General features: G+C 35.7%; 1 protein-coding gene across 2 annotated transcripts in view; it reads right to left on the minus strand.

The window, feature by feature from the left end:
- The window catches only part of Gbs-70E (Glycogen binding subunit 70E), a 66,299-nt gene that overhangs the window by 21,140 nt on the left and 30,367 nt on the right, over positions 1–14,792 (minus strand). The window contains exon 2 of one of the 2 annotated variants that reach the window (XM_068769843.1): positions 13,801–13,835. The exons of the other annotated variant lie outside the window; for it this stretch is intronic. The gene's annotated coding sequence lies outside the window, so the exon portion shown is untranslated. The remainder of the gene's footprint in view (positions 1–13,800; positions 13,836–14,792) is intronic. 2 annotated transcript variants of the gene reach the window in all.

Here is a 14,792-nt window from a genome sequence, read left to right on the forward strand (position 1 = left end):
AGCTTCCAACATATTTAATACAGTAAGCAATTAATTTCAAGTATTAACTATCTAATATATAAAATTCTCGTGTCACGGTGTTCGAGCTTGAACTCCTCCGAAACGGCTTGACCGACTTTTACCAAATTTTACATGCGTATTCAGTATGTCTGAGAATCGGCTACTATCTATTTTCCATACCCCTAAGTGATAAGGGTGGTCCACCCCTAAATTTTATTTTTAATTTTTATGACAATTTTTTTGGTTTTTATTTTATTATGATACAGCATACAAAAATACATACAAACCTAAATTTTCACCCCTCTACGATCAACCCTTATCTTACATTTGTTAATTAAAAACTTTAATTTTTTTTGCAAAACAACGTTTGCGGGATCAGCTAGTATATATACAAAATCCTTCGTATCGCAATAGGAATATTTTTAGGTTTATATTTAATAATCATTTTACAGAGGTCCACCTGCAATGAGAGATGACCTCAAGATCTTCAGAAGACGCTGGATGTGGGCCATGTCCAGTAGTGGGCATCGCCAGATGAGCACGTTCAGCTATATTGTGTTCTACCTGTCACCTGATTCGCGAATTTAATGAAGATCTCTTGCGGGTAGAGTTTTGAAAAATCCGTTCTTAGCTGAACTAAATTAGGCAAAAGAAATATTTATAGCAAATTCCAAGAATCTAAATGTTATGGTTCCAGAGATATCGTGATGATTTGACGTAGGTGTAAATTTCATTTCTACATATATTTATGTAACGTTCACCGTATATCTGGCCGCTAAAGCCATGGTACGTTTATGAAAAATCAATCTCGCGCGTTCAAATTCAAAATTCGAACGCCGATTTGAATTTGGACGACGTCATTGATGTGGCCGCTGCTGTTGCGTTAGGGTATTATAAATTGTAAATACTCTATATACATGTGAATACACCTTCGACCACACTTGGCTATCATCTTCCTCGCCAATGTGGTCGGACTTATATATACAGTATCCGGCGATAAATATTGCACATCGTTCTTTGGAAAGAGATAATCGGCTAACCTAAAACAAAAACCTACACTGCCTATGTCATGTTTTGTCAATCGTATTTCGTGTGACAGAGATAACGCTGTACGAAGCCGAAATTAGCCGACTGTCTCTTTCCAAAGTTCGATGTGCATATATATATATATATATATATATATACATCGGTAAGGAGGGTTCCGTTTCCCCCCACCCCTTATAATACTTGTTTGACATCTTACACTAAACACCTACTAGGGTAGAGTCCATCTTCGTGCGAACACCAAATTTGCAAAAGTTTCCCAGAAAAAAAAAGAAAAAAAAAACACTTGTAAAATAAATCCGTGATAAAATTAATGTACACGAGAAAATAATTAAAACTGTAATACTGTAATAGAAATGGATAACTGAAGTGTTTCAAGATGTACGAAAGGAATGGAATGATTGAGAAAGGAAGATGGAATTGTAGAATGATAGAAGGAGGAAAAAAGATATTGTGTACTATGGAAGACGAGAACGAAAATAAAATTCTAGTGAAAATTTTTTTATTAAGAAATAAAAAACCCTCTTCCCAATAAAATAGGGGGTGGAAGGAGGGGTCCCCAATAAAAAGTTATAGCAACGATAATAATAATAAAAATAAAACAGAGACAAATGCACACATGAATAGTTGTTACAGTATTTGACAGGATTGGACAACAAATGTTTGACATGTAATAAACAAATTAGCATTTATTGAAATGATTAAGTATTCATTACACATATCGTGTTTTCATTGTTTTTAATATGTATTCTGCTATTCGGAGATAAATCCAACGAATCAACCATGAAAATTGGTTCAGCAGATCTCGAATTATAAGTGTTGTAACAAACCCGTCTTTGTTTTATATATAAAGATTTATATGTCCCACCTATCCCCCGATTTATACGGTAGATACGTTCCTGAGAAAAACGTGTAAATCGAAAATCAAAAATTTTCAAGTCAAAACCGTGTAAATCGAAAAATTCACAAAAAACGCATAATTTTGCTATTTAAGTCATGATTTTTTTTCAATAATTTTAGGTGTACACGTAAATAAAAATAGAATGCATTGACAAGTTAAAATATTAAATATATAACGGAAAAACTGATTTTTTTTTTAATTTAATTACAATATACAATAAACAGAAGAACAAAAAGTAAATTACTCTCATTCTTTTTTTCGAAATCGAAGGTTCGAATTTACTTTCATCACTCGAAGTTATTTGTGCCGATTCGATGTTTGAAGCAGAAATGTTTACATTATGAGAGATGGTAATAAAATCGGTTATTAAAAAAAAAAATCTTTTTTGGAAAACCGTGTAAAAGCGAAAACGTGTAAAATAAGTACCGTGTAAATCGGGGGATAGGTGTACTATATTAAATGTGATCACTTGATTGATCGAACGCGACGTATATCTTCATCTATCATATATAAAACAAATTAAAAACCTAGTCTAGCCGTATATTCTGTTACTGGCTATGTATATACGATTTTAATAATTTGATTTAATTTTTTAATATTATCTAATATCGTTGCAAGTTGTAAAAGCCGGAAAGGTATAGTTAATAGATAGTTAACTGATAAAAGAATTATTTTACAATTATACAGGATGATCAAAATAATCATAATTATATTATATCGTACAAGTCTACTGCTATACATGGTACTCTACCATAGATTTGTAAAACAACCGGTTTGAAACGGCCTGTATCCAGAACCTCTTTTTTTTCTAGACTTGTCCTAGACAGTTTGTTGACGCCATTTTAAGTAAGCACCGTGCGATTCTAAATTCAAATAGTTTTTTTTTCTGGATAAAAATATAATTAAACACATTTAAAAAAACTTTTAAGTTAAACAGTTTTTTGATACCCATATTGTGGTGGTTGTGGAAAAATATGTACCAAGTCCGCCATATTGGAACGGCGTCTATCTTGAATTTTAAATTTGACATAATCATCGTGTTTTACTAGTGTAGCCCTTTCATTTGATACCCATATTGAGAGGGTTAAGGAAAAATACGTAATCCGCCATTTTGTATCGGCGGCCATCTTAGATTTATAATGTTATTGATTTTATTATATTGTATTGTCATCTAAATTAAATGTGTGTAGCAAATTTCAGATCAATCTGACAACGGGAAGGTGCTTAAATTTCAATTTCTAATTTTGATCCAAATAAATTCCGTACTGGTCGAATTAAATAAAACTGTTTAATAATAAATGTAGTTCCGGAAACTTGGGACATTCAATTGTTATTTTGTATTCTATCTAAATGTCATTTGTTTTTTTTTTAAGAACCGATTTTTTCCTACCATGTAGAATTTTCAGATTCTTCGAATTCAAAGTGGCAGTCAAACTCTAGGTGGACTTTCTCCTCACGCTTCTACAAACTTCTTTTTCATCCTTGATTGGTCTCTTAGATAGTTTCGGTGGAGGTTCCATGGAGAATTTTTTTTTGATATGGCACCCTTTACTGTAGACCTCTTCACCCCTATCTAATGAGGGATAGGATCTTTTTAATGTTTAAATCTAATATATAAAATTCTCGTGTCACGGTGTTCGAACTTGAACTCCTCTGAAACGGCTTGACTGATTTTTACCAAATTTAATATGCGTATTCAGTAGGTCTGAGAATCGGCTACTATCTATTTTCTATACCCCTAAGTGATAAAGGTTGTTCACACTTAAAATTTTTTTTTATTTTTTTAACGAAATTTTTTGTTTTTATTTTTTTATGATACAGCATACAAGAATACATACAACCATAAATTTTCACCCCTCTACGATCAACCCTTATTTTTTATTTGTAAATTAAAATATCAATTTTTTTTTGTAAAACAACGTTTGCGGGATCAGCTAGCAATTTTATATATTTACTTTATCTCCTTGCATTCTTTACAATATCATTTTCGTTTTCTCTTGTCTCTTTGCTTCCTTCTCTTCCACTCCCAACATTTAACAGTAGATTTATCTCTTTTTAATTTAAAATTTTTGTTTTTAAAATTGTTTACTTCCTACATTATTGATATTTTTGTTGATTTTCACATTTTTAATTCTATGTCCTTAAACACTATTTATATTTATACCAATTTATTTCCTTTTCATTATTAACCGATCATATCTTTATTTATATTTGCTTATCACCTATTTTATCACCTTATTGGCGCATTCTAGAAACGTAGGCCATGGAGCGTCTATAAACCTAATCTCAGCTTTATGACGATCTGAGAGCACCTCAGCTAGGGCGAAGTTACTACAACATAGGGGCAGCTTAACCTATAGTGCAGGGTGTGCAATGCACACGGGCGCCGCGGCTCTCCCTGAGACAGCTAAGAGCATCGTCTTGGACCATCACGGTACAACAATGATATGACAGAAGCGGCCAGCCAGCGCGGAGGCAGTTATCAAACGCGAGCGCCGTATTGGCGGATTCTTTTTCGAACATTTTGTTTTAACTCGAAATAAACCTTATTTCACGTAGTTTAAATACTGTAAGCTATACCTACTCACAACAGCTAAGAGCATCGTCTTGGAATCTATCGCGGTTCGCCGCTTAGTTTCGCAACAGAGATGTGCTACAGGCATAAAAACAATGAGTGTTATTCTGCCGTCATAAGAAGAAAGGCCGTAACCAATACCATACTGAAAGCTATACCTACTTATAAAATATCTTGTTGGAATATGAAAAAACTTTCTTGTTACGACGGCAAAGTTAATAGTTATTGCCGCAGGGGGAGGGGGGTCAGGTCTAGGGAACGTCAGGGTTTCATTGCACACGGGCGCTATACGAGCTAGAGCTGCCCCTGATGCAACTAGTTATCTCTTATCTAGTATGACCAAGGGTGTTAATGTTTAATGCAGTGAACTATTAAGATCATCCTGTATGTATAAATAACTGCCAATCACGTAAAAACAGTTCGTGTTGAACTCCTATACGGTCCAATGGTCGTCCGTCGACTTATTAATTGGGCACGCAATGTTGCCCGCTAATTCGATATAATCACCTGGCAACACACATACGGTGTTGTAAAACGAGTTTTTTGTATGTGGCAACATATTACAAAAGAATTAGAAACGAGGCGATCTTCCAAATTATTTATTTATGTAATCTTATTGATTACGTCCCTTACACACACACGCATACGCAGATCTATAGAACCTTTTATGCCATGCCATAACTTAGTCATTTTAAAATTCTACCGCCACCTTAATATACATAGCCCTGTGGAGCGTAGGTACCTAGTTAGCCATAAACGAGGAAGAATGCGCCGGTATTTTTAATTCCAGATTATCTGATGATCTCAAAGACCTCTCATGTGTATCATGAAGAAATTGAAACCTTGATTTGAGATAAGAGGGAGTGAGTGGATTGAAAAGAATATTATAGAGTAGTTAAAGTATGCGAGCATTCCAGCGAAGCCTTATGGGTAACCACTTGAGCTTAGCGCGAAATTCCGAAACATGATCATATTTTCGGAGGCCAAATATGAAGCGAATACAAAAGTTTTGAAGGCGGTAAAGTTTATTTAGTTGGTTTTCAGTGAGGTCTAGATAGCTGACATCTGCGTAATCAAGGATGGGGAGAAGGAGTGACTGTGCAAGAGAAATTTTAGTAGTAGTAGGTAAAAAGTAGCTAAGACGTCGCAAAGACCTTGCCGATGCAAATAGTTTACGCCTGATTTCCCGAACCTGTGGACCCCATGAAAGCAGTTTATCGAAATGAATGCCAAGGTTTTTAACTGTCTCACTGAAAGGAATCACAGTGCCGTTACAAGCTACGGATGGCAATAACGCCCAGTTTAGTTTGGATAGCATTCTACTGCTGCCGATCACAATGGCTTGCGTTTTAGATGGATTGACGGCTAATCCATAGGCCTTGCTCCACTTGCAGATGCTATCCATATCACAGTTTATGCAGGCAATAGCTTCCGCAATCTTATCCAATGGTGCTTGGGAATAAATTTGAAGATCATCTGCATAAAGATGGCAGGCAGAACATAATTGTTGGGAAATTGTATTAATAAATAGAGCAAATAGAAGAGGAGATAGAACGCCGCCCTGAGGGACACCGACAGTTGTAGCGCAATAAGAGGAAAAATTGTCGTTAACGCAAACTCACTGTCGGCGTCCAGACAAGTAACTGCGAAACCACGTGATTGCCATTGGAGATATATTAAGAGAACTCAATATGCCGAGCAGAACATCAAAATCGACGGTATTGAAGGCATTACTGAAATCGAGGAGAGCAAGAACTGTTAACTTACCCTGCTCCATACCTTGTCTGATGTTATCTGTAATATTAACTAGAGTAGTGGTAGTGCTGTGACCTGGTCGAAAGCCGGATTTAATGGGATTAAGGAGATTTTTTTAGACAGGAATTTACAGAGTTGAGTATGGATTAAACGTTCTAAGACCTTGGATAGAAATGGCAGGATTGACATTGGTCGAAAATCCGACAGGGTAGACGGGTTAGACTTTTTAGGAGTGGGAGTGATTTGAGCGTTTTTCCAAACTATTGGGAAGGTCCCACTAGTGATAGAGAAGTTAAGGACATGGCAAATAATTGGTATGATTATGTCAAGGATGGGGAGGATCATTTTGCGACCAACACAGTCACTTCCCACTGCATTTGAAGAAATTGACATAATGCTACTCTCAACATCACATGCAGCAAACGGTTTGAAACTAAAGAACGAACAGCTGGGAGGGCTACGGTTAGACAAATGCCTAAGAGTATTTTCTTTGGATGCGTCACCAAGTATGGATGAAGCAGAGAAATGATTATTAAGAGAGTTTAAGTCATTATTTCTCGGAAAAGAGTTCTGTTTTGATTTACCTATTCCTAATGACTTTAAAAATTTCCAGACCCTAGCTGGGTCTTGATTTTCAAGTGATTTATGAATATAACGGCACTGTGCATACCTACATACCTTCCTGCAGTGATTCCTAACTGCGGTATACCTTTCCCAATTAGCATCAGTTGGGCGCCATTTGTATCTAGATTTTGCAGTGGCTTTTTTAGCTAATAAGCCTTTGGTGTCGCTAGTGAGCCAAGGCGAAGGAAGATGTTTCAGTTTGATCAACCGAAAAGGAGCGTGGACGTCATAAAGTTCGATCAGCTTATTGTATTGTTGTCTCTTTTACATTATTTTCTATATAAATTTATCAAAAAAGGATTTAATGTGGCTTTAAAAAATTACTAAACAACATCATAAAAAAAAACAAACGAAGTATAAAATGATAGTACATAAGAGGAGAAATGTCAGATGGGCAGTGTCTATGCGGTGGTTGGAGGTTCGTTTCCCGGGATAAAATGACGATGCATTATTTATATTGGATTGCCACTTAAAAGTTTCCAAGATATGGGCAGCAGCGTCCTCTGCGTACCATAATACCACACTGCGATCGCCAACCCGCCTGCCTAGTGTGGCGATTATGGTATATTCCCAATAGATATCGTAAGGAGAAACTTGTGCTTTTGTTTTGTACCGGACTGTTAATGCTACCCAAATGGAATTTACAGATTACGCGGGTTTGAGGTCTAAGAGAGTCTAAGACCTCGTGGAGGCCCTTGCGACCCCGGGTAAGGGCCTCCACGAGGGGACCTCGCATTAGAGTGTTGAGAATAACCGCTGATAAAACCAGTTACAAATTTCCAGCCCACAGAAACATGTAATATATTTATTTATAATTGAAACCTTATAAAAATTACTATTTTTCTTAAATCTATTAATATTTTTATTAACACATTTATTAATATTTCGTAGTGCAAAAATTGATATCACATTAATTATTGCAACTGGCCGCAAAATATCCGCCATTTTTAAAAACAACATTCTGGAATCTTAGTCACGTGTCAAACACGTGACCTTTTGCGGGCAGTAAACATAATATCTCAAGTGACGGCGGCGTTGCAAATTCAACCTTACATACGTACTTTTAAGGTCAATATTCGTTTGCTGCTATTGTGATAAATTACGTAATAAATTTTCTATAATATCTGTCAATGAACCAGATCGCATAATATGCAGGTCTGTGGAAAAACAATGCATGTTGCAGTCAATAACTTAATTCCGGACATTTTTAAAAATTTCTAAACTGTGTTATTTTACTACTGTAATAAGAAAATAAAGTTAAATTATCATTTAGAACTTCATGGCATTAGGAATGCAGGTATTTTTTTCCTAGGCTTGTAGAACTGTCTATAACATTTGCAAGCGTCTTTTTTTCTCATTTAGCTCAGGCCAAATCATCTTGAAGTATGTTTTATGTCTCAAACACGTCAAGTCTTAATTAGTGGATTTCATACTGTATTCCGCGAAGGATTCTATCTGACTTTTTTTGCCAAAAACTTAACTTATATCGTTCGTTGCTCAGACACCCCTATATAATGTCTCTATTATTTCACAAATGTAAAAAAGTCATTATATTACTTGAAAAAGCTTTACTGTATTATGGTTATTGTAAATGTAACAAAAAAAATCCAGATCTGGGCGTGTATAGAATCCTCGTACCTTGAAGATAAGGATGCGTTTATCAATCTTATTTTAGTTTTCATTATACAATAACATATAGAGAATCGGTTATCAATTAGCTATGGAGAGATATCTATATATCAACATCATATATGTCAAAGTACAGACACATTTAGCGCCATTTTATAAAAATTAAGATATGTTCACACTATTACATTACTTATGCGCCACCTATACATATATTAGAGATACCGTAAAGTAATGTCGCTTTCTTAAGTTAAATTCACACGACAACATTTTTAACAAGTTTTTATTTCTAATCAACAATATATTCACCTTCGTTATCAACAACCTTTTTCCATCTAGTATACAAAATGTCGGAGCGGCAAAAATCAATCGGTTTTTCTGTAAAATATGTCGACAAAAACGACATTACTTTCCTGTGTCTCTAATACATATAAACAATACACGAAAATTGGTACAAAAGTACATAGATATATTCCATCACTTATTGACAACTAATTCTCTATATATCTTCATTATAAATGTTAAAGCGTAGTGACATTTGGCGCCATTTTGTAAAAATTAAGGTGCGTTTATATCGTGACATTACTTTTGCGCCACCTTTTATAACTTCATACTTTTTTGTCCTTCTCAATGTCTTTCATTCTTTTCTTTCACAGTATCTTACATTATTTCCATACATCGCCTCACTTCCCTCCAGAATACTACCATTTTACTTTTGTTTAACAAGTATATTTAAGTCTTATTTATTTTATTACTATCTATATCGCATTAAACACTGCTATATGTTATAAAGTTCAGAATAATACATATAATATATAAATATAGACGACGAAACAATTGACGAGCATTCAATTTGGCTCTAAGTTCCAAGATATGGGCAGACGACCTTTGAATGCAAGCTAACCGGTCTTTTGGTAAATCTGAGGCTTTAGCCCAACAGTGGACAAGTTACAGTTGAAAATATAATAATATTTAATGGAATCAGGCGTTACCTTGCGGAAGTCTATCCTAAGTAAGAAAAAGACCAATATGCGGTGCATTTTGTTGCACGACTACCACTGCATGTGCGGAAGTTGCTAAATATTGGTCCTTTTCTTAAATATAATAATGTTAAAAAACAATATAAATGGTACATCTTGAGAAGATAGGAGACGCAAGCATAATATTTTATCAAAAGCCTTGTTTATGAGGTAAGCAATGTATAATTTGCTTCCATCTGATCCTATATAGAACATCTATGGGAAAGGCTTTCATCAATAATTATATTTCAGAAGAAAGTTACTTTCGTCGCAAAATATTTATGTTTATATATCGGAATCCATCTTTAGTTTCCGCAATTAAATTGCAAAACACATCTGACCTTTATCAGATATATCAGTTGTAACCACACTAATTACTTCCTAGATAATTAATAATGATAAATATATATTACACACGATAAGATGTTAATGGCAATGCAAAAAAAAGCAGTAAAAATAAAAGGAAATAGGAAGGATGGAAGAAGAAAGAATTCCAGATATTTTTCTATGGATTCCGTTATTAGAGGCTTCGTGTTTCTCTGTCTTACTTTTGGGAAAGGGATATATTTTACTCTTTCTCTCTCATCCTTCACATTTTTTCGCTCTCTCTTCCTTCTTTCATCCTTCATATTTTGTACCACACTAGCATTCATTTATTTTTCATTCACTCATGCATCGCCTCTCATCATTCATTCATTTAAATTTCAGTTACTTTGTACAACACTATTATAACTATCTAATAGATTCAGGCGTTAATTTTTGGGAAGTTTATCCTAAGTAAGAAAAGGATTAATATATAGCCACTTCCGCTATGCAGCAGTAGTCGTGCAATAAAGTGCACCGCCCGCCAGCCCGCTGATAAATGCATTATTACCAAAATCATAAAAGCACGACTACTGCTAAATAGCGGAAGTAGCTATATATTAATCCTTTTCTTACTATTAAAACTATCTCATTTTACATACAACAATTTCTTTTCGATATTTTAAATAATTGAATATATTACAAAGTCTTGTTACAAGGTTTTGTTAGGCTTTAATATATCTCTTGTACCAAGACCGCAAGAAAGTGTGACTTTCTTCCTCCAAAAGGGAAGCAATGCTGACGCAAGCAATGATCTTACATATTTCCATTTTACAAGCCACTCTAAACACTTCATATAAGATACAGCAAGTGACAATCACTACTGGCTTGTTACATTACAATAAAAAAATTAATGTGATATTTTTCAGAGTGATCACATATAAAGGATGATTTGAAAATAGATATAAAATCTTTAACCATTTCGGAACGATTTTTTAATTTAAAAGTACTCTTTATCCTTCTAGTTTTCGGGACAGGGATTTACACCCTACTACTATCACCCTCCTTCTTTCATCCTTCATGAATCATTCAGCATACAGCATTCACCCACATTACATTCACGCATCGCCTCCCATTCCTCGCCACATTCCATGTTACACGGTTTTGTTTTGCCTAATTACGTCACCAACACCCTGCTCTTCCAAAAGGGCAATGCTCCGACCCATTTCCATTTCGCAAGACACTCTGAGCCCACCATATATGGGACAGCGAGTAATTGATTGCACCACTTCCTGGTCCACCGGTGGGACATAGATGCACGATACTCCCCTTGAGTTTAAACCTAGACAGGTACTCTGGGAATTCCTGGTGCGCGAACAAAGTCTATCCATAGAACTTCCGCCTAAGAGAGCTAAGAGTTTGAGAATCACCCTGGTGTAATAAAGAAAGTAACGATCCTAGTTGAAGTCCCTGCGGTACACCATGATCAATTTCATTACATCGAAGACAAGCGGCCCGCCAAGTGCTTCTAAACCTGTATTTATTTTACCAACTTTCTCCTATCAATAAATTCAATCAATTGTTTTAAAATTAATTATAATATAATGGTGGTCTTAAATATTTAATGGAATCAGGCGGTTTTTTTTTTATGGCCCCCGCTATTGGGGCCTCTCGTACCCCCTATCTTTTGTGGGACAGGGACTTTTTGGGCAAATTTATTTAATTTTTCACAGAATTTTTTATTATTTTCTTTCTCTTCTTTCATACTTCACATTGTCTTACGGTCTATTCTTTCATTCCACAGTTCTACTGTCTTTCCCTTTTGCTCTGTATCACCTTTCATTCATTCCTCATTTCTTTTTACATTTTTTTAATTTACATTGTTATTTTATATCACATTTTTATTACTTAGATTCTATAATTATTTTATATCACAGTATTATAATATTATTTTGCTTTTATTTTGTCTTTATTGTCTATTTATTTGCAATATTTACTTTTTATTTCTTTCTATAGCATTATTTATAATTTTTTTACAGAGGGTGATGAATGAATTTTTGGTCTCTTTTTCGCTTATCAGGGAGGCTATTGACTCCTCCCTGATTTTTACGCCGGACCGGCACTCGAATTCGAGCCGGAGTCCCCCGAATGCGGAATCAGGCGTTACCTTGCGAAAGTCCATCCTAAATATGAAAAAGACCAATATTTAGCCACTTCCGCACATGCAGTGGAAGTCGTGCAACAAAGTGCAGCACGTAGCTAAATATTGGTCCTTTTCATATAATGGTGGTACAAACTAAACCGAAACAATTAAAATCGATCATTGAACAAGGCTTTGACAGCTGCATATGTGTAGCTATCCCATCTATTACGACTTATATTCAGCTTTTCAAGTAATTTCGATTTTTTATTTATTTATTTTACTTAATTGTAATGTTAGTTAAATATAAAGTTTTATAAATTACTAATAAATACATAGCGTGGGAACGGGCAATAAAAATTAAATTTAAATTGGTCTATAAAAAGGTTGCTCACCCCTGATTTAAATCATATCTTTCTTGTATATATATGAAACAATCGACTAGGACATGTGTATTTGTATCTTCAATTATTCGATTTTATTGAATAAAAATATATTCAATGGAATCAGGCGTTACCTTGCGGAAGTCCATCCTAAGTAAGAAAAGGACCAATACTTAGCCACTTCCGCCCATGCAGTGGTAGTCGTGCAACAAAGTGCACCGCCCGCTGGCCGCTGATAAATGTGTATGCGGCAAACAATGCTAAACACACAACCACCACCGCCAAATCACTCAACACGCGTTTCACCCCTCCACGGGGCATCTTCAGGACTTATGTTACACCGATTAGTGCCAACACAGAGCAAATGAAATGAATAAAAATAAATTACAATTACAAAGGTGATGTAATTTTGAATCTGTTAGCATTAGATTGTTAGATGACGCAAAGAAATTTATATGGGATTTGGTTATTTTTAGATCTTTACGCGTGATTACTCTAGATTTTACGTCATTCACGCAAAATTCGTTAGAAATTTGTGTGAATGACGCACGATTGTGGGTAGTCGAGCGTCTTGTTCTGTGCGTGTTTGGCATGCAGCATTTCCTCTGCCTGTACACTAGTCTCCCTCTTAAAGAATAAACACATAAGTTCCACAAGACATCTTATACCTTTTAACCCTTAATAGCCTAGAGTTTCAATTTTGATACCAATCTTTTAAACCAAATGTTCGCATTACTATTAGTTTTTTTATAGGTTGGCTGTACGTATTTTACTGTTGTATAACATTCTTTCCAAAGAAATTAAAAAAAAATCTATTTTTCCCTTCATCTAGACCCTCAAGCAAACACAGTAATATTAAAAATAAAATCACTTTCGTAAATCAGGTTATTAAGGGTTAAATCTTGTACAAGTGAAAAATTTTAATTGATCGAAATATATAGAACTTGGTTTGTTGACTCGTTTGAATTTGATATTACAAAGTAAATACAAAAATTGTTAAATTTAATTTAAAACAATACAACAGTAGAGTTTCTGTCTATCTGTCAGACAAGCGTTCCGAGCCGGTAGCTTACTCAAAAGTTCGTGTGGGGCACCCATACTGTTGGACAAATGTAAAATATTTAATGGATTCAGGCGTTACATTGCGGAAGTCCATCCTAAATAAGAAAGGACCAATATCTAGCCACCTCCGCACATGCAGTGGTTGTCGTGCATGAAAGTGCACCGCCCGCCAGCCCGCTCGTAAATGCGCATGCGACAGACAATGCCAACTACACAACCGCCACCGTAAATTCACTCAATGACACAAACACAAATGTAATTTTTGACATATATCAAAATAGGACCCCAGATAGTACTAATCCGTGTATTTACGAAAATTAGTCACTGATCCAAGGATATAAAAATGACGTCACAGTTGTAACACTTACCAGTGATAATTTAAAAGACACCGTATGAAGATTATCTGAAACAAAAAGTTTATATTATTAAAAAGATGAAAATATATATAAGTAAGAAAAGGACTAATATTTAGCCACTTCCACACATGCAGTGGTAGTCGTGCAACAAAGTGCACCGCCCGCCAGCCCGTTGATAAATGCGTATGCGGCAAACAATGCGAATCACACAACCGCCACCGTCAAATTACTCAACACGTGTTTCACCCCTCCACGGGGCATCTTCAGGAGTTATGTTACACCGATTAGTGCCTAACACAGAGACTCTATCTTATATATAAAAGCACAGGAGGGTAAACACAATCTATGTCAGATCGGCATGGTTGTAGGAGGTTATGAAAATTGAGTCGCGGGAGTTTAGGGTGGGGGCCCTGAACTCCCACTCACACGACTCTAAGGCCGACGATGGTTCGACGTGGTCTCGAACCATCGTGATAGCATCACGAGGATTTCGGGTAGCGTGAACCATACACCCATACCCCGGGACGGGCTATCGAAAATAGCATGGGGCGAGGGAAGACCGCGTGGCGATCCCTGACCGGTAGATACAGCGGTTCCCCGTATAGCGCAGAGGGCGACCACCGGGGGGGTTTTAGTGGGTAGAAATCCCACATACCACTGTTTCCCCCCCAGAGGCGAGACATCTTAAACGTCTGAAAAATTTTCCCTCGAAACCAAAAAGAAAAGGTTACAAAAATTTGAGAATTAAACTAATCTTGCGCATGATTCAAAAATATTGCTGTATTTTATTTATAGACACTTTTATTTACACAAACAGATAATAACAAAATAGGAAATTAGAATGATTGTTGCGATGTTGAGCGATTTGTAGCTTTCGTTCCAAAACTGCCGCCATCCAAGATGGCCGCCGCGCTGCGACAGACGCGACGCTCTGTTAGTGACTGATAAGTCACTCTTAACGTTGACTTTGACAGCGTAAAGACGCGATTACGCCTTCATACAAG

This window comes from Battus philenor, unplaced genomic scaffold (assembly GCF_028537555.1).
Source record: "Battus philenor isolate CCGP_79_NKW_IND1 unplaced genomic scaffold, ilBatPhil1.0.hap1 SCAF_29, whole genome shotgun sequence".
Taxonomy (NCBI): domain Eukaryota; kingdom Metazoa; phylum Arthropoda; class Insecta; order Lepidoptera; family Papilionidae; genus Battus; species Battus philenor.